The sequence below is a fragment of the Thermobia domestica genome, chromosome 7 (genome assembly GCF_964235325.1).
Source record: "Thermobia domestica chromosome 7, izTheDome1.hap1.1, whole genome shotgun sequence".
NCBI classification, from domain to species: Eukaryota; Metazoa; Arthropoda; class Insecta; order Zygentoma; family Lepismatidae; genus Thermobia; species Thermobia domestica.
Genome location: NC_137460.1, coordinates 253154086 through 253181930, shown reverse-complemented (window position 1 = coordinate 253181930; position 27845 = coordinate 253154086).

The following is a 27845-nucleotide window of genomic DNA, read 5'->3' as shown; positions in this document are numbered from 1 at the left end:
GTATAGTTTGTGGGAAACGAGAAAATATATTTTATGGATAAAATGTTATGAAAGACTTTCTAAAACATCTACAAGAACGAAGTCCAAACATTAAATCAGTGACATGTATTGCACACAATTCTAAAGGCTATGATGCACATTTCATCATTAAGACCATAGTTGAGAAGATTAATTGGACTCTGGATGTGATCATCATGGGGCAGAAAATCTCTTCAAGTAGGGAACGTAAGCTTTATTGATTCACTAAATTTTCTTCCTATACCCTTAAGTAAATTAAGTGATGTGTTTGGTTTCCAATCCTGCAAAGGATATTTCCCACACTTTTTTCAATCGACGTGAGAACCAAACATGTGAATGTACACTTCCACACATTAGGTATTATGGGGCAGATACCATAAAAGTAGAGGAAAGACACAAGTTTCTATACTGAACATCGAAACGATACCTTTAAAATGAAAGAACTCATGAAGTATTGTGTACAGGACTTTGAAGTTTTACGCCAAGCATGTATTTCCTTTATGAACATATTTGAATCTAAAACAAATGTAAATCCCGTACTTGAGTGCATTACAATCGCCATTGCATGTAACCTGGTGTTTCGAAGAAATTTCTTAAAGGAAAACACGATTGGTATCATACCAAAAACCGGGTATCGATGGAGAGATGCACAATCAATTGAAGCAGTACAGTAGATAGCTTGGGAAGAAAAAGCAGAAACATCCAAATTAGCAATGTTCCACGTAGTAAGGAGAAATGAATTGCATCAATGAAAGTAGATGGTGAATGGACAGACCCCGATAAAGGAAGAATACACGTGTGGGAGCATGAAGGATGTTGGACGCATGGCTGTATTTTATGTTACCCTAATGACAGAGATAAACCAATATACAACAATGCTAGAGATACTATGGAATTTCGGTATGAAGCAACAAAGATGAATATTCAAATTTAAAAGAATTTGGCTGTGAAGTGCACGAAATATGGGGCTCCGAATTTAAAAAAAAACTGGCAGGAAATGAAGAGATGAAGAAATATGTTAGTAATCATCCATACACAAGGAAAACAATGTTGAATCCTCGCGGCGCTTTTTATGGAGGACATGTGAATGCCATACGTTTGTATCAGAAAGCACAGGAATCTGAAGCAGAAACTATCTCATACAAAGGATGTTATCAGTTTATATCCTTATATAAGTAAAACTAAGAAATTTCCAATTCGACATCCCACTATCTATCTGCCTGGAGATTCAAATATTCCCAGCATTGATGAAGTAAGCTAAGCTAAGTATTCTTCCACCAAAAACTGACTTTCATCCAGTTTTACCTTACGAATCAAATGATAGATTGATGTTTCCACTTTGTCATAATTATATGTTGTGATGAACTAAACCAGACACCTTGTAATCACAGAGATGAAGACCGAGTTCTACATGGTACATGGGTAGCAGATAAAGTAATAAAACAATAGAAAAAGGATACAAAGTAATAGATATTCATGAAATTTGGGCATATGATGTTGTTCAATATGATGAAGAAACAAAGAGTGGCGGCTTATTTACAGAACACATAAACACCTTCCTGAAAGCAAAAACGGAAGCTAGTGGTTGGCCATCATGGTGTGAAACAGATGAGCTAAAGGAGAAGTACATTCATCAATTTTGTGAAAAGTAAGGAATACGTCTAGATGAAAAGAAAATTAAACATAATCCAGCACATATGAGTTTAGCTAAATAAATGGTAAATTCATTTTTGGGAAAATTTGGTCAACGTGAGAACATGGGGCATGTTAGCATTATTAATGACTCCAAGGAATTATATGAGAAATTAATATCTCATGATATAGACGTACATCAAATATTTCCAGTAAATGATGACATGATATATGTATATTGGCAGTACACATATAAAGTTCCTGTTTCAATACCAACAGTAAACGTCGTCATAGCCGCGTACACAACAGCACAAGCAAGATTAGAATTGTATAAGTATTTAGATCAACTACAAGAAAGTGTATTGTATTTTAATACTGATTCAGTAATTTATACGCAAAAATCTGGTGAAAGTACAATCCCAACTGGTGACTTTTTAGGTGATTTAACAAATGAATTGCTCGAATATGGTAAAGAGGAATATATTTCAGAATGCGTTTCGGCTGGACCCAAGAACTATGGGTAACGTATGTTTGATCCCAGTACGAAGGAGTTTCAAGTATGCAAAAGCGGAGCTCTTCATTAAACTATGAATAATCTGAAGTGAAGTTTCATGTAATGAAGAAAATGATAGTAGATAATGAAGAGGAGGCAGAAGAAGAAGATTCTCGTCCCACTGTAATCAAAACTACCAACGAGAAAAAAATTGCCACAGGAGAGATCATACTATTGTCAGCATGCCCGTAACAAGTTTATAAGTTAAATTATATAAAATGACGAAGAAATTCCAAATTCATATGAAACTATTCCATATGGATGCACACCTTTCAACAAAAGAAGAAGACAAATGTAATACGGCCCTTTATAAATACACGCATGAAGAGAGAATTATCATATTTTTTAACATGGATACGACGTGGAAGCATCCCGTTTCATGTATTGTTGCAGGACCAAATGGATGTGGAAAAACTTCCTTTGTAATACGATTCCTGTCTAATTTATCACGTATTGATAATACATCGTTTCGTCATATTTATTGGTACTATGCAGAATTGCAAAATGCATACAGAAATTTCGACAAAAGTACAATTTATTGAAGAACTACCTCGAACAGGAGACTTTTTACCCGAAACTGGACTTCATCTTATTATTGTTGATGATCATATGTGTGAAAGAAACAACAATATAATTTGATTTCTTTAGAGAGGGTTGTCATCATATAGATCTTTGTGTAGTATTTATTACACATAACATATTTCATCAGGGAAAAGAAAGCAGAAATATATGCTTGAATTGTTCTTATCTCGTATTATTTAAAGATCCAAGAGATAAATCACAAATAAAACATTTGAGTTATCAACTAACTCCTGAAAATCCAAAATTTCATCAAGAAAGTTTCAACGACGCAACAAAGTCACCAAATGGATATTTGTTTATTGATTTAAAACAGGATACGCCAGATGAACTTCGTTTTCAAACAAATATCTTTCCTGATAATATTTATCATCACGTTTATGTTCCAACGAAATATAAGAAGAATATATGTTTATAATGTTAGTTTTAAACTGTGTTCATTCTGGCAATATGTCTCCAAGAGTAAAACACGGACATCTTCTTCGTACGCTGAGCAAAGCAAATCTTAAATTACGTAATACTGTAGTGGCCAATGCAGACTCTTCAGTGATTCGTAGTATTTGCGTATGTTGTTATAATGTATTAAAAGGGAATGTACCTCTTACAAAGATAGAAAGCAAAATTAAAGCGATACAAAAGGACGCTTCAATATCTTGAGAAAAGGAAAGTCCATCCAAAAGAAAAAGAAGCATTTATTAGTGCAGCAGCAGGGTCGATTCATACTGGCATTATTAGCTCCTATTTTAAGTAGTGCGTTATCAAGTTTACTATTCCGTTAGTGCAATGAAACACGCGCAGAAAATGATTTTAGTTCCACCTGAAGTCCTTAATCGTATACAAATACCATCATCATCAGCAGCCCTGGAGAAACGTGAATCTAGTTTGGATGAAGAAATGCAACAGATTTTACATTTATCATCGCTTAGTTATGAAGAAAAGTGGAATCAATCCAACAATAATAATCTTCAAAAATAATTACATTTAATACGAAAACAAGAAGAACCTGTGACACTTTTGATTATGTCAACTAAACCAGCGAAGCCTGAAGTAGAAGAAATATTGTTATCTTTTCCCAAAATGTTTCGAAAAAAGCTGAATTACTACTACATAGAATGAAACATGATGGTAATATCTCGTGGGATAATAAAGGAACTGTTTACATCAAAGGTGATGAACTACAAGAATTTCACATTGTAGATTTAATTTGAGATGTCGTGACCACGGAAACACAAACCCATCTGGATGAGAACAATTTTGTATTTATTTATCTTCTAATAACACATCTCAGGAGCTTATTGGAAATCCAAAACGTTTGTCATATATTTTAAGACGATTTAAAGCATCACCAGTAACATCATCGTCAAGGAAAACACCTCTGAAATCGTTTGCAGACGACGAAGAAGAAGCAGAAGAAGAAGAAGGAAAGGAAAAAGTAGTATATCCTATAAGGTAAAGGAAACGTATATTGTAACGAACCTTGTGCCGAGGATTGTTTGACACCTATCTTAATTTTATTCAAGACAAATAAGCAATGATTAAGTTTAGCCAAACTATCTTTTGACACGATTCTAATATCTGGCACAAAAAAGGAATCCCCAAATAATGCAGGCTTCAAATCTCCCAATCGAAAATGAAAGGTTATCAAGATTTCAGCTACTAGATATTATTTTAAATAAAAGAAAATATTCAATTTGCTTTCTATTACAATTAATTAAATATTAAGAAAAAATACAAACCAACAACAACTATGAAAAATTGAAAACGTGATTAAATGCAATTTAATAATAAGTGAATGTTGCTAGAAAAATAGTAGTTAAATACACTTTGATTAAATAAATAATTGCAAACGCTATTAACAATTTCAAAGGTGAATGAAAATTTAACTGGAATAGAAAGTGTCAAAAACTTAGTCAAAAGCGACCACGACTTGACCAACGATTTTAATACATTATAACGCGTAAACTACAAAACTACTAAATACGCAAAGCAAGAAAAAAGAAAATTAAATCGACGTCGAAAATTTAATCTCTCAATAGAAATCTCAAAAACATTATAATGGGACGCTAAATGCAACTTTTCTTTCGAAATGAAATTACGAACGATTTTCATACCAAGTCTTAAATCTAGTAATTAATAATCTAATAGCTACTTCTACTTGCGTTAGCAGGAAAAAATTATTAGTCAAAATATTAGTTGATTTACCAAACCAAGGTTACCAGGGTTTTAGGTTCTAGAAACTATAACTAGGTTTGTACTTACCAATTTCCAAACTGCTCTATTCTGCCATTGGAATCGTCTGTCCCGAATCACCTCTACTCGATTCTACCGTTCCCAATTAGTGCAGTTAATAGAAGAAAACTTGGTAGGAAATCTGATGTTTCTAGAGAACGCCAAACCGATAACTTATAAATACTTCGTATTCTTCCGATCCGGTATAATTCAAACGAAGTGAAAAATTCAACCTCAAACTTTCTATTCCTCCATACTCCGTTAACATTCGACCAGATACAACAGTCAGGTACTACCAGATGGACGTTCGACGCAGCAACTGCTTGGCTCTCGGCTTTCGCTTACGAGCGAGGCAGCTGCCCACGCGCAAACAACCAGACACTACGTCATACTATATAACCTTGAGTTTGTTACAAACAAACTCGCTTCTGAAACATTCGCTCTTCTTCCCATTACCTAAAGATTTTACTTTTTCTTTTTTTTTTTAAAAAAACAAACACAATAAATTCTCTCAATCGAGGAAATACAAAAATGGTAATTTATACAACTAGATTTTAGACATTTTTCATTCTTTTCTTTCATTATTCTGGTAATTAGTCCATATTTCCGTTTCACAACCAGATACTAGAATATACAGGGTGTTCCAAAGCACAAGCAGCTCGTACTCAATGTAGCTGAGCATGCTACAACATGTAGACAACTAGTATGGTCAAGATGGAAACCATAAACAAACAATTAAGCAAGATTTACTTCAGCCCTTTACAACCTGCTTCGTTTTCAACTGTTAAAAATTTTGTTTAGCTACAAACAAGAAAATTCCTATACTGTATAAGAAAGTGGTTATTTAATCAAACAACATATACGTTACGCAAACCGTTTTAAAAGAAATTTCTGTCTAGTGAATAATATTGATGATCAGCGGAAAGTGATATTAATGATCTTCAGTCTTTTCATAAATTTCATGATGGATATCGTTAAATTCTTACAGTGATAGATGTGTTCAGTCGATATGCCTGGGATGCGCCATTAAATTCTATAAGTATAAATGAGGTCTTAAAAACATTAAAAATTGTTTTCAAAGACAGAAAACCAATTACATTCCGAGCAGATAAGGGAAGTGAGTTTACTAATAAAACAATACAGAAGTTTTAAGAGGACAACAAAACATATTACAACTAAAAATCCTGATATAAAGCATAGCATTGTAGAACGTTTTAACAGAACTCAAAAAGAAAAAAATGTAGAAGTATTTCAAAAAGTATCAAAGGTATAATTATTTAAATGTATTACCTTGTAACGATAGATTTTATGTTAATTTAAATTTTGTGGATGGAAAGCCAAACTTGAGACGTTATGTTTAGATTTTGATTTGTAGTTAATGTTATATAGGGGAAAGAACAAAAAGAGGAAAAAATATAATTGGGTTCCCGAAAATTATTTTGTTACGCTATGATTATAGGTTAGTAAGCACAATGCTATTTATTTTTAGACTTTTGTACACTAGTGGTATTATTGGTACTACGGAAGGAAAGAAAAAAAATCCATTGCCAAAATAACACCATATAATTTGGATATTATATTTATTCAACCTCTTTAGCGAACAGTAGATAGTTGCAGGAATTATATTGATGTTAGCGATTATAAGGTTTCGTTAGACTTAATAACCATAGTTAAAAAATGACGTAAGTACTTTAGTTTTTAGATTTTAGAAATTTTTTTACGTTAACGCAATGGATTAACCAGTAAAATAATGTTTAGATGTTAATTTTATAATACGTTAGATAGTGTCTTACATTTTTTGAACATACAGTTGAAACAACAACCTTAGTAAGATACATTGTAATATGTGAAGGGAAAATATAAAAGTATATTACTGCTTATAATATATTTTATTACAGAGGGAGTAATTATGCGGTTGAGTTGATTATTTTTTAAGAACATATTATTTTTATTATTTCTTTCAACCAACTGTATTAAAAGGGCGCCACACCTAGACCTGACTTACAATTAATCAGTGGCGGTAATAATACATGTAACAGAAACGTTTGTAAACTAAGGATTATAGTAAACAATATGTAGTGCCCACTAATGGGTAGAACATGACCTAGCTGTTGCTAAATAAATTTTTAATTTTAAGATATGATAATTATAGAATAAACAATATGGAGTGCCCACTAATGGGTAGAACATGAGCTAGCTGTTGCTAAATAAATTTTTAATTATGTTAGGACCTAATAACTATAGAATAAACAATATGGAGTGCTTACTAATGGGTAGAACATAAGTTAGCTGTAAATTAAAAGGTATATTATATATTTTCTTGGTTTATGGAATTAATATTCTTTAATGCAAGAGAGAAATGGTATTGACATTGGATTATTTTGTTGGTGTATGAATTGATTTATTGGATGGAGAACTTACTTTGGTTTACTTAGTTATATTACATACAGAACGTATGGTAATAGATAACATTTTAGACATTGTAGGAAAATGAGAATTGAGTAAATATACGATATTGATAATATTTAACTGACAAATTACGAACTGAGACAGTATTAAATTTTTTTGATTGTTTCAAGTAATGACGAAATTTAAATAGTTTTTAAAAGATATTAATTTTTTTGATCGACTGCGTTGAAACTAAATAACATAAAGAGTTACATGGAAATGGATGATTAATATTAGTTTCACGGTTACTTACGGTATTTCACTGGTGAAACGGTATTAGCATAGCAGATTAGTTTTAGAGGCACAGTTTTGGCAGTATTATGGACGATAACCAATTTTTAACAGTTTTCCAGACCACTCGACGTGAGGCGACAGCAGACTTCAAGCCAGGGCATAGATTTACCCGATGCAACCTTAAGAAAAGTTGACGACAAACTGGAAGCATATTTTTAGCTTTAATTGGACAGACGTAAATCAACCGTAGGCATGAAGTTGCTGTAGCAAATAGTTTACACTGCCGATGTCACAGACGAATAATCCAAGGAAAACAGCGAGGCTAAAACAAAAATGGAAGAGGAGTACTGTTTTCGATGTCATTCCAGAAAATGTTCACCGCAGACGGGGTTACATTACTATAATATTTTAGATTCCCATGTTGAAAATTCCCATGTACTTAGTTAAACCAAGTTGGTATAATTTTTGGCCAGTCAACCGGAAAAGGTAGCTTATTGTATTCGTTGTGTGGCTTTTACATTTTTACTTTAATTACACCATTTTATACAAAATTTCTTAACAGAAACTGGTTACATTTTTTGTCGATATTTTAAATTTTTGTCCTCAATTGTTGTAAAGGGCGCACTATCAGCTACTCTTTACGACATATTTTTTAGTACAGAGAGGTAGAATAAAGAGAATGCGCTTAGAGATTTTGCTTGCTTTTTGATTGGCTGCTCCTAATTATGCAGCATAAAGCAAAACTAAATAAAGATTTTAACATAAACTTGAATATAATGAGACGAAAGTAAAATTAATATAAATTGTTATTTGGTAAATATACCCACAAACAAATTACTTAATTTAAATAACATACGACTTTTTCAGGATTAAACCGTTGATGCCATCTCGTGGTAAATTTAGGAAATTTTACTCGATGGGGTCCATAGACTAACAAAGGAAGTAGCGTACTTCTATTAAACAAACCTGCCCAGTTGTCGACCATATTGTATCCATCAAAGTGGTCGAGAATTGGGAAAATAAAAATGGAAAAGAAATAATACTTAACTAAGAGCTAATTAAATGATTTTATGAAATTATTTTTTTCAGAAAATATAACGCTCCAAGAGGATTGTTACATCCACCCAGGGGATAGGAAAAATAAATTATCTGACCTAGATCAGTTATTCTTAGAATACTTTATATATTACCACTTCACGGTAAGAACGACTTATGTGGGTAATTATGAAGAAGTTCATTTTTTTGGTTTTTTGGAGCATTCGAATTTTTTTAAATTTTGGAAATTTTGTTCTTTACATTTTTTAGTTAGGGTATGTAAAATTGTAGAGTTTTAAAGAATTTTTTGATTAAGAAAGGGTTTGAGAAACATTTTATATATTTTGCAAATTTTTTTAATTGAAGAAAGATGGTGTAGCCGAACCATTATTACTTTTTTAACTTAACTTTTTTTAGTTTGCTTTAGGATTTTTTTTAGTTTTATTAGTAATTTTAGGATACAATGTGATATGACGATTTTGGGTAGGTGTTTTTTTAGAACACTAGGCTAAGGAAAGTCTTTTTTAAATGTTTTAATAGCAGAATAAGATAAAAATAACTTTGCAGGCGTATAACCAATGTTATTACATAATGAATAATTAAGGAGTTTTTGACATTGTTTGAGTACAGTATTCTATTCAGAATGATTATTGTGATACTTTAAACGAATAATTTGGTTGAGTTTTTTATGTTTTTTGGTTAGGTTATTTGAAGAATGCGAATAATTGGAAGTTAATATTAATTTTATATTATGTTTTTTGTAATAGTTTTGCTACTGTTGCGAAAGGAACTGTGAACCTTTGTTTGAGACGATAGCATTAGAATAAGGGGACAAATAAAAAATTTTTAATACTGAAATTATACCTTTCACATGAGTAGTTTTTAAAGGAAAGAAACAAACAAATCTAGAGTAAATATTTATAATAGATAAAATATAATGATAACTATAACTAACTGGAAGTTTTTTTAATAAGATTGATTGCTAGACTGTTGTGAGGTTTAGTAGCTTTTATATGAATTTTTTTAGTATTACCTGATTGGCGAAATTTGTTTCAGCACAATCAAGACAATTTTTAATGTACTGTCGAACTGACAATCTTTGCTTTTTACAATAACACAAAGAACGACATACAAACTAACATTTCCTTACTGCAAAGTGACAACGCGAATGAACCTGTCCAACTGTTTTTTTACTAATTCTTGAAGAATAACCAAAATACATTGGGTTGAATTTCTACGCTTAAAATATAACATACCCTGATAACATGTAACACGCTTTGGAGAACTGTTCAACAAAGACCTTAATTTAATGTTGAAATTATTATGCTGCTGCTCATTTTAATTTTTTTCACGTTGAAAGAGACGAATTTTGAATAGATTGAAAATTTATATGATACTTTTTTTAACTTAGAAGGCATTTTAGGTGGATTTTTATTGAGTGTGCTTGCTATGAAGTTTAAACTTTTGGGACAATGTTTAAAAACAAGGTTAAACCTTTGTAATTTGAGAAGCTTACGCGTTGTTTTTGTATTTAATTTTTTATAGAAAAAGAATGAGTGACAGCAGCATTATTTGTATGAATATAAGTAGTTTTTAAGTATATACTGCATAAAGCGTTTACACAAAAACAACAGAAAGAAATTCAAACTGAAAAAAAACAACGAAAGTTTGTGAGGCTTAACTTTACGACTAGCGTAACCAATGACGTTTGGATGATCAGATCCCTCAGAGTACTGTCTTAGAAAACTAGCCAATTTTTTGAACAGGCGTTTGAATGAATATTAAACGGTAAATTGAAATTAGGTTGCCCTAACGCAGGTGGATTATTGACAATTTTTTTTAGTTTATAAAAGAGATTTAAAATTTTGGGAGCAAGTTTATATTTGACATTTTTTTAATGAGATTGAACAACGGAGAAGTGAGAGTTGAATAATTGTGAATAAACTGCTTTTGCCATCCCAATAACACTAGAAATTTACGCATTTTTTGGTTTTTGGGATAGGATAGCAATGAATTGGTTTGTTGTGACACGGGTCAACTTTAACAGTTTGACCACTAATGACATGTTCCGGGAAGTTCACTTCCGTCAGGAGGAAGCAACACTTTTGGAAATTTAGGGAAAAATTGCCACGTTTAAAAATTTCGAACAGACGCTTTAGATGGGCGAAGTTTTCGTCTAGAGAAGAGCTAGATATTAAAATGTCATTCAAGAACAAAGTGACGAAGTTTTTAGTACTTTGGTCGAAGAAACTATGCATTATACTTTGAAAAATGGCGGGTGCACTCTTGATTTTTTGAGGCAACACCATTATAACATACTGACGTTTTTTATAAACAAAACTAGTATAGGGATATGACGAAGGATGTAAACTCAGGCCATAATATTTTGATGAACAGTTGAATTTTGAAAAATATTGCGCTTTTGCTACATGGTTTAATTTATTACCTATTCGTTTTACTTGAGCCTTAGGGGCCCGAATTCGAAGGTTTAACAGGCGAAAATCGATCACAGGCCTGACAACACCGGGTGCCTTGCGAACACAATGCATGGGGTTCCGGTAAGGTGAGGTCTGTTTGCGAGCTATGCTTAATTTTATTTATTTTTGTAATTTTGCCTTAAATTTTGTTTCCATGGATTTTGGTACAGAAAAACACGGTCCTACAACGGGCTTTTCGTTGGTTAATTTCATTTTATATAAAGGCTTTTGTATCCTACGAGAATACTCGCAGAAAATATTACGATATTGAAGTAATAAATTGTACAAATGTTGCTTGACACTGTTATTTAAATTACTTTGAGATGAGATATCGTTTTGAATTTTAGCTTTTGAGAGATTGGTTTTAGGAATTGAATACACATTTGACACAGAAGGGACAGTTGAATTTATTACTGGAGGAGAAACCTTTAAAATATTAACATTAGAACACAAAAGTTTAGAAGGAAATATTTCCTGCTAATTGGATGGCCATTTTGATTTCAACCTTGTTTGAAGACAAAGCTACCAAAAGAATGCTAGGTTGATCAGTCGAAATTACGACAAGACTATCAGCATTATCACGCAATTTGATTTTCTTTTTTTATTAACAACAGCTTTGAATTTGTACGAAAACGGACAACCTAAAATGAGATCATTTCGAAGATACTTAATGACAAACAACGGAATGTTAAATAAATGACCCTGAATATTTAAACTAAATATCTGGACACCTTGAATTGAAAACTTTTCTGTACCTGCAAAGGCACCCAATGACAAACCAATATATGGTCACAATTTAGCAGATGGAAATTTAAGTTTTAACTGTTTCCAAATATTTCAATTTCAAAGGTACAACTTGGATTTACAGTTAATAGTACAGGTTAATTTAATTTTTCCAATATTTTCTTTAACAACACCGGAGGAAGAAAAATAATAGTCAGGCTTTTCTTTTTCTTCATCCTCTTTAACTACAAAATTTACGTTAAACGACACAGCATTATTACTCTCATTATTGTTTACGTTTCCAGATAATGACTTGACCAAGATGTTATGAGTTTTGACATTAGTTTTAGAATCATTATTTATGGGGACCGGGGAAAATATAGCAGTCGTTTTCCCCCGTGTTTGGAAAGGACTGTGGCTTTAGTTTTCCGAAGTAGATGAAGGTTGATCTCCCTCGGATTCGAAGATGCCTCATCTTGTTTTTTATTATTGTTTTGATATCTTTTGTTACGTTCTCGATTTTTTCCACGATTATAAGGGGAATGAGGTTCGATACTCGTTTGTTTCAGTTCGAGAAGACCAACTAATAATAATATTGGGATTCAAACCTTGGATCTTTGTATGAGTTTTCCTTAAAACATCATTCATTTGTAAGACTAATAGATCCGAACTGGCAAGTAAACAAATAGTTTTACTCCCATGGTCCTGGGATTCGGGCGTTATACATGTCAGAGGCATAAGCCATATACCCACCGTCGCTGTTGCGTCAGCTCCAAGATATACTAGTCAATACCTGTAAATAAATATAAGGTGGGACAGCCATGTGAGATTTACGCCAGATGAGTAGTGGGAGACGAAAGTAATGTTCGACCTCCACTGATTAGAAATACATTACCTTGTGATATATGCTTTAACTTATACACATTTTAACCGCTAAAAGAAAACTAGCTTATAAAACACATTTCATCATTATTATTTCACTTTTAGAAAAATAACAAGAATTGTAGATTAACGCTATATTAACATTCACTTTCACTGTGATTACATGGACCACATATAATATAAAACAACACTAATATTCTCAAATTATGATTAGCATTTCATTTAAAAACAAACTGGCCCTTATGGACGATTTCGGAACGACACGTAAGCGCGCACGACGATTCCGGCGACTATACGGAATAAAATTCACTAGTGCACTATTGAATAAAAATGAGTTTTGCGTCGTCTTTAATTTTAGAACGCACTAAACCTTTTCCGTAAGTTTCCTCATTTGAAAATGTCAACTACGACTGTTGAATATGTTTATGTTGCTCAGTAGAAGTCGGCGCTCTCCTTGGCATTGCGAATTGTGAATTTCCATTATATTATTATGTTGTTTTCATTATTCACTGATAGACGAAAAGGTAATGATTTGTTTACTTAGATTTGAGTATTGTGTTGCTCAAACCATCTTATATTATTTTTGATAGCTAAACACTTTGGCTATCAAAACGCTAAACGCTTTGGCTAAACACTTTTTTACTTTGGCTTTTACAATCCATAGACATAAATTTTATTTCTTGTAACTTGTTTACCTCGTTAGTCAAAGTTAACATTTCCGAGAAGAGCTTTCATTCATTATTATTATACCCTTTTAGTTCACTTTTAACTTTATTGTTTTCATTTTTTAATTTTCTAATTTTATTGAAAACAACTTTTAATGCCTTAAAATGAGATTCTGTTTCCTTTTTTACAGAATCAACACGAGACTCTACAGACTCAATACCCAACTTATTACTATTAACTTCCGTTTTTATATTATTTAATTGCGCCTGCAAATCCTTCTGATTAACAGCTAAAGTACTACAAAGATTTTCTACACTACCCATTCTTTTATTTATTTTATTTATAGCAGTGAAAAGGTTATGCACATTTTCAACAATGCACTCCTGAATTCTAGCATTGCTAGCTTCGTTACTTTCCTTTATACTTTCTTTAACTTTTTGCTCAACACTTTTTATTTTACTATTACTTTCTTTTATTTTGCTCAGCACCTGAGCTAGCAGTGTGGCGAGCTTATTCGCCTGCTTTGTCCATTTTTCGCTTCCTTGCGAGGACCTGGGCGAAGAAAAGTGCTTAGGAGGTGATTCACGATCACGCTCAAGCGCTTCAGAAGAAGTACGTGCGTTACATTTAGGACAAACCCATACAAAAGGATGTGAGCTAACAGCTTCGAAAATACTAGAGGTATCTTTTAATTTAACACAAACAAAGTGTGACCATTCGTGACATTTGTCACAAGATATAGCACGTTTTTTTATCAGAATTAATGTTTTTCCGTAGCAAAAGATTCGCTACAACAAACGCTAATAATATCATCTCCATTAGATGGAAGATTTCTTGACTCAGTCGACATTTTACTTACTTATTTATAAATTTAGTAAATATATACACATATGAGCTCCATTCAGTATATTTTTTAATATCAACGAGACAGTTTGTATTACTTGTTTTTTTCCGCATGAACACAACAACCAAATAGTGTGACATTTTAAATACATTGAAATAATCCTGGCTGGGTCGCCAAATTTGTAACGATAGATTTTACGATAATTTAAATCCTGTGGCTGGAAAGTCAAACTTGAGACGTTAGATTTACATTTTGATTTGTAGTTAATGTTATATATTGGAAAGAAAGAAAAGAGGAAAAAATATAATTGGGTTGCCGAAAATTACATTTTTTTACTCTATGATTATAGGTTAGTAAGCACAACGCTATTTATTTTTGGACTTTTCACAGTAGTGGTATTATTGGTACCATGGATGGGAAGAAATGAAGTCTATGGCCAAAGTAACACCATATAATTTGGATATTATATTTATTTAACCTCTTTAGCGTACAGCAGATAGTTGCAGGAATTACATTGATGTTAGCGATTATAAGGTTTAGCTAGACTTAATAACCATAGTTAAAGACAATCATTTGACACAAGTACTTTAGTTTCTCAGAATTTAGAAATTTGTTACATAAACGCCATGAATTAACCACTAACAATAATGTTTTGATGTTAATTTGATATTACGTTAGACAGTGGTTTACATTTTTTGAACATACAGTTGGAACAATAACTTTAGTAAGCTACATTGCAATAAATGAAGAGAAAATACAACGGTACATTGTTGCTTACAATTTATTTTATTACAGAGGGAGTAATTATGCGGTTGAATTGATTATTTTTTTAAAAAACATAATATTTTTACTACTTTTTTGCAACCAACTGTATGAAGAGGGCGCTACACCTCGACCTGGCTTACAATTAAGCAGCGGAGGTAATAATACATATAGCAGAAACGTTTATAGGAGGTATTAGACCAGCCAGCAACCTGAACTTCACCCCTGACACCATTACATTTAGGCGTGAATACCATAGCGATGCCCACCGTCTTCGACAAAACTTAACGTACCTTTTTAACTAAAGTTTGAACATATAAATATTTTAAAATTAACCTGAACCTTTACTTGCGTGGCAATTTTAATTACAGATTACAAGCTATGGATTATAGCAAACAATATGGAGTGCCCATTAATAGGTAGGACATGAGTTAGCTGTTGCTAAAGAAACTTTTAACTTTATTAAGATATGATAATTATAGAATAAACAATGTGGAGTGCCCACTAATGGGTAGAACATTAGCTAGCTGCAAACTAAATGGTATATTATCTATTTGCTTGATTTAAAGAATTAATTTTCCTTAATGCAAGAGAGAAATTGTATTGACATTGGACTATCTCGTTGGCGTATGAATTGACTTACTGGATAGAGAACTCACTTCGGTTTACTTAGCTATATTACATACAGAACGTATGGTAATAGATAACATTTTAGACATTGTAGGAAAGTGAGAATTGAGTAAATATACGATATTGAAATATTTAACTGACAAATTACGAGCTGAGACAGTATTAATTTTTGTTGATTGTTTGAAATAATGACGAAATTTAAATAGTTTTAAGATTATATTTATTTTTTTGATCGACTGCGTCGAAACTGAATAACATAAAGAGATACCTGGAAATGGATGATTAAAACTAGTTTGACGGTTAACCACGGTATCCCACTGGTGAAACGGTATCAGCACAGCAGATCAGTCCCAGAGGCACAGTTTTGGCAGTATTATGGACGATAAACCAGTTTTCCAGACCACTCGACGTGAGGTTACAGCAGACTTCCAGCCAGGGCGTAGATTTACCCGATGGCAACCTTTAGAAAATTGACGACAAACTGGAAGCATATTTTCAGCTTCAACAGACGTAAGTCAACCGTAGGCATCAAGTCGCTGTAGCAAATAGTTTACACTGCCGATGTCACAGACGAATAATCCAAGGAAAACAGCGAGGCCAGACCAAAACTGTAAGAGGAAGACGGGAGGGCACTGCGGAAAAGTACCTGCACTGACGATGTCACAGACGAATAATCCAAGGAAAACAGCGAGGCTAAATCAAAACTGGAAGAGGAGAACGGTTTTCGATGTCATTGCAGAAAATGTCCACCGCAGGCGGGGTTACATTGCTATAATTTCTTACATTCTCATGTTGAAAATCACCATGCACTTAGTTAAACCAAGTTGGTAAAATTTTTGGCCAGTCAATCGGAAAAGGTAGCTTATTGTATACGTTGTGTGGCTTTTACATTTTTACTTTAATTACACCATTTTTACACAAAATTTCTTAACAGAAACTGGTTACATTTTTCTGTCGGTATCTTAAATTTTTGTCCTCAATTGATGTAAAGGGCGCACTATCAGCTACTCTTTACGCCATATTTGTCAGTACAGAGAGGTAGAACAAAGGGAATGCGCTCAGAAACCCGCTGGCTTTTTGATTGGCTGCTCCTAATTACCCAGCATAACACAAAACTAAATAGAGATTTTAACATAAACTTAAATATGAGACGAAAGTAAAATTAATATAAATTGTTATTTGGTAAATATACCCACAAACAAATTACATAATTTAAATAAAATACCACTTTTTCAGGTTTAAACCATTGATGTCATCTCGTGGTAAATTTAGGAAATTTAACTCGATGCGTGCCATAGACTAACAAAGGAAGTAGCGTACTTCAATTAAATAAACCAGCCCAGTTGTCGACCATATGGAATCCACCAAAGTGGTCGAGAATTGGGAAAATAAAAATGGAAAAGAAATAATACTTAACTAAGAGCTAATTAAATGATTTTATGAAATAATTTTTTTCAGAAAATGTAACGCTCAAAGAGGTTTCTTCCAACCTCTTCTTGTGAAATCATACAATGAAGGCTATCATTCAAGCATTAAGATGTCATCTGGAGATGTTTCTCAAAATAACCTATTACAAGTATGGCATAATCAGTATGATAATAAAATAAAGAAGAAGAAAAAGTACCCAGATTTTTCAAAACATCTTAGGATTGGTGATACAGTACGAATTAGTAAAACTGAACATACATTTGATAAAGGATACATGCAAACCTAGACTTAGGAAATATTTAAAGTAAGAAAATGATACCAAGAGATCCACATTATTATGAAATTGAAGATTTAATCAAGGAACCACTGGATGGGTTATTTTATAAAGAGGAATTACAACATTTTATGTTATCAAAAACGTTTTACATAGACAAAATCATACGTACAAGAAGAAAAGGTCATTTCAGAATTGATCAAGATAATTAATAGGCACAACAGATACACAAATTTTCATATTTCCTACTCTCGTGAGAGTAATACCTGTTTCATCGACGTTTTAATAAAGACATAGATGTAGACGTTGCATTATCACGAAGTGTTAGTGCGATGTTGGGATTTGATCCAAACATTGATTTAAAGGATATGCAACAAGGCCATTGAATTCCAAATTTGCGTTTAGGACTGCCATCTACAATGTATGTATATTGTGATATAATTCAATCCGTATTTGTTGGAGATACAGTAGCACCATTATTACGTATCATAAATATGAATCCTGTAAATCATGCATTTGGAAGTACTGTTATAGAAATTTTTAATCCTCTACATTATGTGCCTATGCATAAGAACATAAATGCATTTAGAACATATCAAAATAGGTATAAGAGATAGTACAGGCTTTCCACTGGCATTCACTTTCGTAACTGTATGCCTTAAACTACATTGTCGACCAGTGCGTCAATGCGGTCGCACAACACTGCAAACTTATCAATACACGTTAGTATTTACAAGAAATAAAGAAAATCACTTGAAGTTAAATACACAGTGTTTCGAGGAGCATGAAGTGTTCCTTTCTTCTCTAACATCAGTAATTTTTCATCCATTATTTTCGCACCACCAGTTCATTTTTTCGTCCAAGAGATTTTATAAATGTAATTTCGATTTGAGAATTTAAATAGTCCGTAACAAATGGAGTCAAATGTACCAGTTTCTCCCACTCTGCTAAATTTAACTCAACTCCAAACACAAGTTCTTCACCAACACGAATCAGTGGTTCAAATGTATCACTATCCAGTCCAATACAAATTAATTTGGTTTTCATTGAATTAATTCCATATTCCACATTTAACAAGTACTCTTTCTTGGTATCCATAGTTGATGCACAAGCACTCAGACATGTTACTACAGCAGCTGGTAACCAGAATAACGACCCTATGCATACAGATGACTGCGCATGGATGAAGTAGTGGGGCGAAGAGGAAAATTCATGTTTCGTCTTCTTTCTACATGCCACCATACACTTACGATGGATATACCAACTCAGTAAATTCAAGATCATGCATGTTACGTCCAGATACATTAATCTTCATTCCTTTATATGTTAAACATACATTTCCACTTTGTAAATACGTTAATAATGCACCATTATCTGCTTCCAATTTTTCAGTACAGTGTCCTGGCAAAATCACTTTTTCGCCTCCTTCAAATGTTACACATGCCTTCCTAATATATATCGTTGTAATAACCACACAGTCTACAATAGGAAATTGTACGCCAATATCAAAATCGCGCATTTTTGTAAAGGGTATTATTGATGGTATAATAAGCTTACCTAATAAATTCATTGACGATGACATTTTTTATTTGAAGTTTCTTCCTTTGCAACAGCTGCTAACGGAATAATTTACACAAACGCATACGTTCTTTGCAAGAGGAGAGAGGGCGGGAGGTTAAAATAACTAGATAATACACGACGGAAAGAAGAAGATGAAGAGGAAAGGAATGTTTCATTTTGATTCTACAGTCGGTCGGCGTCGTAGAGTATGAGCATACGTATACCAGCTTAACAACCGAGGCACAGACCCATGACTGATTTTCACTATTTCCACTCTCGCCTCCATTACGATACACGTGTCTGCGAATACCAGCGCCTGTACTTCTGTTACGATTCTCGTTTCTTCACAGACAGATGATCTGCCACTTCGTTGGAGCAAAGGAAGTATGGTAACATGGGTTCCTGTCACCACGGCATGGCGCCCCCTCAGGCTCCGGATCGAAAAGGATTCTAGATATAGAGGTTAGCTGCCAATATACTGAATAAGCAGTCGCGGACAGACGACAAGAAGTGGTCCTCTAGCTTGGGGGTTTGGATAAGGATAACAACCTCATCATGTAAAAAAAAAAGTCTTGTTCAGAAAGATTCGCAAAAGCATCGGACTGGGACTGATAACTTAGCACGACCTCAGCAAAAGAAAATGGACATGAGATTTGAAACATGGAATATTTGAAGTCTTTATAGGGCAGGTGCGTTAAAATCTGTAACGAGTGAGTTAGATAAATACAGGATGGACCTAGTAGGAGTTCAAGAAGATAGGTGGGAAGGAAATGGAACTGTGAATTCCGGAAATTTTACGGTGTGATATAATTGTTTTAAATGTACATGCCTTAACAGAAGATAAGAATGACGATATCAAAGGCAGTTTATAGGAAGTGGAAAGGATATTTGACCAATTCCCGCGATACCATATGAAAATTCTACTATGAGATTTCAATGCGAAGGTAGGACGAGAAGATATTTTCAAACTGATTATAAGTGACGAGAGTCTGCATAAGGAAAGTAATGACAACGGTGTTAAACTCGTGAACTTTGCAACATCCAACAACCTAATCGTGAAGAGTACAAAATTTCTACATCGCGACGTTCATAAATACATTTAGACCTCACCAGACGGAAAAACACAATCAAATTGATCAAGTTTTAGTAGATAGAAGCGGTCGTTTAGGGAGGTTGACTGACACTGATTACTACCTGGTGGCAGCGAAAATAATGAGAGAGAGATTATCGTTGAACAAAGGAAATGTCCAATGTCTGAAAACGGAGAAATTTAATTTAAAGAAATTAGAAGAGAGCCAGGAACAAAGGAATACCAGATTGAAGTTTCGAATAGATTCTTGGGTTTACGACATTCGAAGTGCACTAGTGTTCGAGATACTTGGATTGAAATTAGAGATTCAATTAAAATTTCAGCGAAAGAAAAATTGAAACACGCAGAAATACGTAGCAGCAAACCAAGGTTCGACCAGGAATGCATTAAACTAGCAGAGAAGAGAAAACAGGCAAAATTACTTTGGCTACAAAATCCGAAAGAAATAAGTGCAGAAAAACTCCGTAGACATCAGGCGGGAAAATTCTAAAACTTTAAGAACAAAGAAACGAGATTATTTGAAAGCTAAAATTAAGGAACTTGATGATAATAGAAAAATAAAAACATTCGGCACATGTATAAATGTATAAGAGGATCAACGAATTTTAGATAGGCTATCAACCTCGCGCTTATATTTTAAAGAAATCTGATGAAACAGTTCTCACGGATACAGATTGCATCTTAAATAAATGGAAAGATATCTTTGACAACTTGCTTAACACGCAGCCAAAACCTAATATGCTTGGAGAAAGGGAGATACATACTGCACAACCATACATTCCAAAATCCAACCGAACAGAAAGAAAAAAACGCTATAAAGAAATTAAAGAAACACAAATCTCCGGGTGTAGACGAAATTCCGGCTGAATTAATTTTAGATGGGGGCAAAACATTGTGGAACTAGATTCACAACCTCATTCTCCTTATCTGGAACAAGGAAGGCTTCCTACAACAGGGATAAGAATCAATCATTTTTCCAATTCACAAGAAAGGTGACAAAACTGACTGTAATAATTATCCAGGCATTTCCCTTCTTTCAACATCCAAAAATGGCTCATTCCATGTCAAATGAACCAATATCAGATTTTATGGTTGCCCTTACATCATGGATTTTCTTCATATTTTGTCTGTGGGTAGATACCTATGAGAAATGACCACAGGAATTTTTGCAGATTTTTATCTCTTAAACGGACCTCAGGAAAAATAAATGAAAATCTGGCATTTTCCGAGACTTCTGCCGCGGAAAAATCGACACGTAATATTAAAAATTCTGTAACTCCCTTATTTTTCGGCCAATTGAAGTGTTTCTGGTGTCAAATTAAAGCTAATAGTCTCTACTGTTCAGAACTACTGTTGAATCAGAAAAAGTGGTTCATAGAAAAGAGATACAAACTCTGAAACACAATTTGTATGATTTATATGTGATTTTTGTAAAAAATCATATCTGCTAAATCACTGAAAACACAACCTCCACATTTTTACCGCAGATTCACCTAAATATGTATGTTCAATAGTGCAAAAATGAAAAGGGTGTTTTTTGTGGTTTGTCAGTAAGAAATTATAATGCAGGGACACGACTTATGGCACGTTATTAACATTTAACATTAACATGTTATTAACTATATAAATGTTGCATTTTGTTGGAATGTTTACTACATTGGTTACATTTGGCTTGGTTGAGATGAACGCGTAACGTGCAAAAATTAATATATTGAAACATTATTTTATGAATACGGAAGGATATCATAAATATTGAAGGAAGTCAATTGCAATGACATTCTCGCTCACTCACTCCCCATCACACATACCCACGTTACTATTACTAGTGGGTCTAATGACCAGGTGCCTCACGTGAATTTCAAAAATTGCGCCGTATAGAGTGGATGGCCGCCATTTTGAAAAAGTTTGCCGCCATTTTGAAACTGTACATTGGATCACTTGATTGTTAGATACACCAAATTTTATATGTCTTTTGCTTCTATTCTCAAAATTTCAAGTCAAAGTACCGAAAATTACGACCTGGAGTGTAGATGGCCGCCATTTTAAAAATCGACCGCCATTTTGAAAGTTGACATTGCTCCACTTTAATGGTACGAACAGTAAATTGTATATGTCTCATGCTTCTATTCATAAAATTTCAAGTCGAAAACCCGAAAACCGCTTTATAGCGTGGATGGCCACCATTTTGAAAATCTGGCCGCCATTTTAAAATTTTACTTCTGTTCTATTCTATAAAGCAAATTTCGAGCGTCTCACGGTTCTTACCTCAAAATTTCGTGTTAAAAGACTGGAAATTGCGCCGTAAAGAGTGGATGGCTGCCATTTTGAAATTTTACTTTTGATCACCGCCAAAATCTATACAGCAAGTTTAGGGTATCTCGTAGTCCTATCCTAAAAATTTCGTATTAAAATACCGAAAATTGCGCCCTGTAGCGTGGTACAGACAGACATACAAACAGACAGAGACAGGAAAATCCAAACGCAGATCGAGTCCAAGTAGGAGCTCACTGACGTTCGGCAATTAGTTTATATATATATATATATATATATATATATATATATATATATATATATATATATATATATATATATATATATAATGTTACTGAGTGACTGTTATTTGGTATTTTGAAGTTACTCTAACAATGTTACAAATGGAACCAGGTGACCAGTGTTCGGTTTGCAGGCAGTATGAGGAATGTAAGGAAGTTCCAGACAGGAAAGTAACTTCCGTGTGTGATATGAAAGCAAGTGATGTGGAACTTATCAGACTTAGAGCCAAATGTTCTGACTTGAAATTTATTTGTGATTTCCATTTAAAGCAGTATGTATCTCTTTATGAAGACAGGCAGAGAACATGCATTGATCCTTTTCAAAACCATAAGAAAAGGGTAGTGAAAAGTTTAAAATCTGTTTCGCTGGCATTTTCCAGAAGATTTACAGATATTGAACTAATTCCTGGCACAAAATTGTGTATATCTTGCAGGAAAGCAGTGATAGCAAACAGCAGCAAATCGGACAGTGAAATCAACTTTGATTCTGATGACGCTTATGAACCAGATGAATCTGTCTCAGAAAAACTTAATAAAGCGTGTGAATTACTTAACTGTTCACCACTGAAAGCTACCAAAAGAAAAGTGGACAGAAGAGGCACATACTTAACACATAAGGCTAGTCGTCTTGCTGCCAGTTTAACAGGGTTAGCAGAAAACGCTTTTGGTACTGAAGGGCCCCAGTCCTGTAAGAATGAGGTGGATGAAGACAAAAAATGCAAGGATTGTGAAAGTCTGATGAAGAGACTTTGCGCAAAGTTTTCTGCCAGCAGTGTTGATGAGAAAGTCCAAATATTAATCCTTGTCCCTGAATCATAGAGTATCCAAGACACAGTGTCTTATTTCAATACCACTGTGTATTTAGCAAAAAAAGCAAGGAAAATATTATAAAATATCACGAAATTTTGAGGTAAGAACCGTGAGACGCTCGAAATTTGTTTTGTAGAATAGAACAGAAGTAAAATTTTAAAATGGCGGCCAGATTTTCAAAATGGTGGCCATCCACGCTATAAAGCGGTTTTCGGGTTTTCGACTTGAAATTTTATGAATAGAAGCATGAGACATATACAATTTACTGTGCTTACCATTAAAGTGGAGAAATGTCAACTTTCAAAATGGCGGTCGATTTTTAAAATGGTGGCCATCTACACTCCAGGTCGTAATTTTCGGTACTTTGACTTGAAATTTTGAGAATAGAAGCAAAAGACATATAAAATTTGGTGTATCTAACAATCAAGTGATCCAATGTACAGTTTCAAAATGGCGGCAAACTTTTTCAAAATGGCGGCCATCCACTCTATACGGCGCAATTTTTGAAATTCACGTGAGGCACCTGGTCATTAGACCCACTAGTAATAGTAACGTGGGTATGTGTGATGGGGAGTGAGTGAGCGAGAATGTCATTGCAATTGACTTCCTTCAATATTTATGATATCCTTCCGTATTCATAAAATAATGTTTCAATATATTAATTTTTGCACGTTACGCGTTCATCTCAACCAAGCCAAATGTAACCAATGTAGTAAACATTCCAACAAAATGCAACATTTATATAGTTAATAACATGTTAATGTTAAATGTTAATAACGTGCCATAAGTCGTGTCCCTGCATTATAATTTCTTACTGACAAACCACAAAAAACACCCTTTTCATTTTTGCACTATTGAACATACATATTTAGGTGAATCTGCGGTAAAAATGTGGAGGTTGTGTTTTCAGTGATTTAGCAGATATGATTTTTTTTTTACAAAAATCACATATAAATCATACAAATTGTGTTTCAGAGTTTGTATCTCTTTTCTATGAACCTCTTTTTCTGATTCAAGAGTAGTTCTGAATAGTAGAGACTATTAGCTTTAATTTGACACCAGAAACACTTCAATTGGCCGAAAAATAAGGGAGTTACAGAATTTTTAATATTACGTGTCGATTTTTCCGCGGCAGAAGTCTCGGAAAATGCCAGATTTTCATTTATTTTTCCTGAGGTCCGTTTAGGAGATAAAAATCTGCAAATATTCCTGTGGTCATTTCTCATGGGTATCTTCCCAAAGAAAAAATATGAAGAAAATCCATGACATAAGGGCAAATGGCATTGTTTCATTTCACATGGAATGAGCCAAATAAAATCTTTTCAAACATACTATTGGCAAGATTGACCCCATACGCTGATAAAATTAATTGAGATTATCAGTGCGGATTTAGACGAAATCGATCAACTATCGACCAAATATTTACCATTCGCCAAATACTCGAAAAGAATTAGGAATACAATACCCTGGTACATCAATTATTTGTTGATTTTAGAAAGGCCTACGACTCGGTTAAGTGACAAACATTGTACAACGTACTGACAGAATTTGGAACACCGAAAAACTTAATTAATCAATTAATGGTGTCTAAATGAATTCCAAAGTAAAGTCCGGGTAGGAAAATTTTTGTCCACGAGTTTTCACGTCGAGAATGGCCCGAAACAAGGAGATGTCTTAACCTAATATACGTTCAGTTGGAATACGTTATAAGGAAAATCAATGATAGTAACCAGGGCCTAGAACTGAACGGAGTTCATCAGGTTACGACGTATACTCATGATATAAATAGGGGATGATAGGAAAATAGAAAGAAATGCAGAGGTTTTATTAAACACTTGCAGGGACTAGGGTTTAGAAGTAAATGCAGAGAAAACTAAATACATGGTCGTGCGTCGGGAGTGTAACACAGCAAATCATGGATGCGTTAAAATATTAAATAATACTTTTGATAAATTGGACAGTTTAAAATATCTGCGAACAATATTAACAGACAAAAATCTTATGCAGGAAGAAATTAAATGTCGACTAAAAGCAGGGAATTCATGTTATTCAGTTGAAAATCTCTTGTTGTCCCGAATTCTGAATGAATTTTAGTTTAGCGTCCCTTTCAGCAGCGAGGCTATGTGAGACGTGGACCTACTGATTAACGTGGAATCCGAACCACATGAGCTCCCGCCGGGAATCGAACCCGGGTCTCCCGCGCCAATGGCCGTCCCGAATTCTGTCTGTTGTTCTATATGGTTGCGAAACGTGGTCGCTTACTGTGAGGCAAGAAAATCGATTGAAAGTATTTGAGAACAAGATCCTGAGGCGAATATTCGTACCCAAAATGAACGCGAATGGAGATTGGCGGAAACTTCATAACGAAGAACAACATAGTTTGTAAGGTTTATCTAATATTGTTAGAGTCGTCGAGTTTTAGAAAGCTTAGGTGGGCACGTCATGTATCTAGGATGGAACAAAGTAGAAACGCTTTCAAAGTCTTGACTTGAAGACCAAACGGAAAACGACCTTTAGGAAGACAGGCGGAGGTGGGAGGCACTATTAAGATGGATCTTGCAAAAATAGAAATTCAAAATAGAAACTGGATCCAGTTGGCTAAGGATACAAGTCAGTAGAGAGCTTTTGTGAACGCGGCATTGAATTTCCGGGTTCCATAGACCATAGAATTAGTTTGTTCGTTAGAAGAAATATGGTAAAATGTATGTGATCCGAGGGATTGAATATTGACTTCAAGAATAGAAGAATGAATGCCTGTTCAGAGAGCAGACTGGGTAATAGTGATTAGCATCAGCCTGTTAAGCTGAAATCTCACGTTCAATTTTGGTGTGCAGTCAAGATTTTTTGCACTTTTTATATTATGCTCTTAGCGACTGTTCCAATTTTAAAGCACAAGCTTGCATATTCAAACAATATGAGTAGTAGATCGAAAATCAGGAATTTCTGACCACCCTGTAATTATAGATCAATGCATTCAAGGTTAAGTGTATATGATTCACAATACTATTCTAAGTCGTTTTCTTGTTAACCCCTGGCCTTGAATGTCTTTGGCACGATTTTAATTTCGTAAGAAATGTTACCATCAGTGCACTGATCGATAAATACAGGGGTCAGAAATTTCTGATTGTGGCTGTACCATACAATGATTATATCTTTTTGCGAGAGTTATCTAATTCCTGAAATCTATTTTTTAGTTTGCAACTTACACAATTCAATAAGGATGGAAGGTGAAAGCGATTAGTGAGAACATAAGAGGATGCATTGACCGGACTTAATTGTTCTTCTCTCTCAATACATTATACCTAGGTATACGAAAATTAAATTAATTGTTTGAATGCGGGTACGATGAAAGGAAATTTCTTATTTTACGTTCCCCAGGTTAATAAGGTTGATGATTATGAAAACCTTGCTCCAGTGATACTGTAGAGGGAAACCAGAGAACCATGAGAAAAACCACGGACATGATATTCTAAATACAAGCTCACTTGGTCTGGGATCAAATCGGGGACTTCGCACCAGAGGTGACCTTTTGTCACAAGTCCATCGTGCTTTCCTTCAATGGTGGACTAGTAATTGGTGTGGACAATGCATTCATTTTCCAGCTATATCTAAAATTTATACCTTCTCTTAAATTAAAAGTAAAAATAAATTGCTTTTATCATAAAAGTGAAAATTTACAATACATTGACATGAAAATAATAAGCCCTTGGTTAAAATGAGTGACTGCATATGAAAGATTGTATTACATGTTAATTCCTGGCGGCAGAGCTCTTGCCGTGTATTGGAAACCTCTCATCTCCTTTGGAAATTCAACTTTGCATGTACTAGTGGATAAGAAGTATAACATGGAATGAAATTTTTATTGCTCTCCGTTCTCCCTGTCTTCGACGGAAAATATAGTATTTATTCTCAGAATAGTCAGCACATTTGAAATGTCGCTATCGTAGAAGTGATAGCTTTCATTACGCCAAATAACCCAGTTGGAGCGAAGCTTACAACGAGCCTATACATCGTTTAGTTTGGAAATAAAGTGGATTGTTATGATGGACCACCTGCGGCTACATAGACCGTAGATACTTTTGCATTAATAAATTTGCAGCACCAACAGAATGAAATATTCCGAAAATGTAACCAGTGAGTGAGTCGTTTGAAATGAGTGGTATTACAGTTTCCCCTGTAATGCAGTTTCTCGCTTAAGAATAATTTTCTGAGTCAATGAGAATGCACTTGATAGTAGAAGTAATTGTTACATGAATGAAGTCTGTAGGCCGAAAACAGACCTTTTATGATAGAACAATTTGCATGCATATCATCAGCGCAGAATGTCTTAGGGAGTTATATGAAGTAATATATATATATATATATATATATATATATATATATATATATATATATATATATATATATATATATATATAT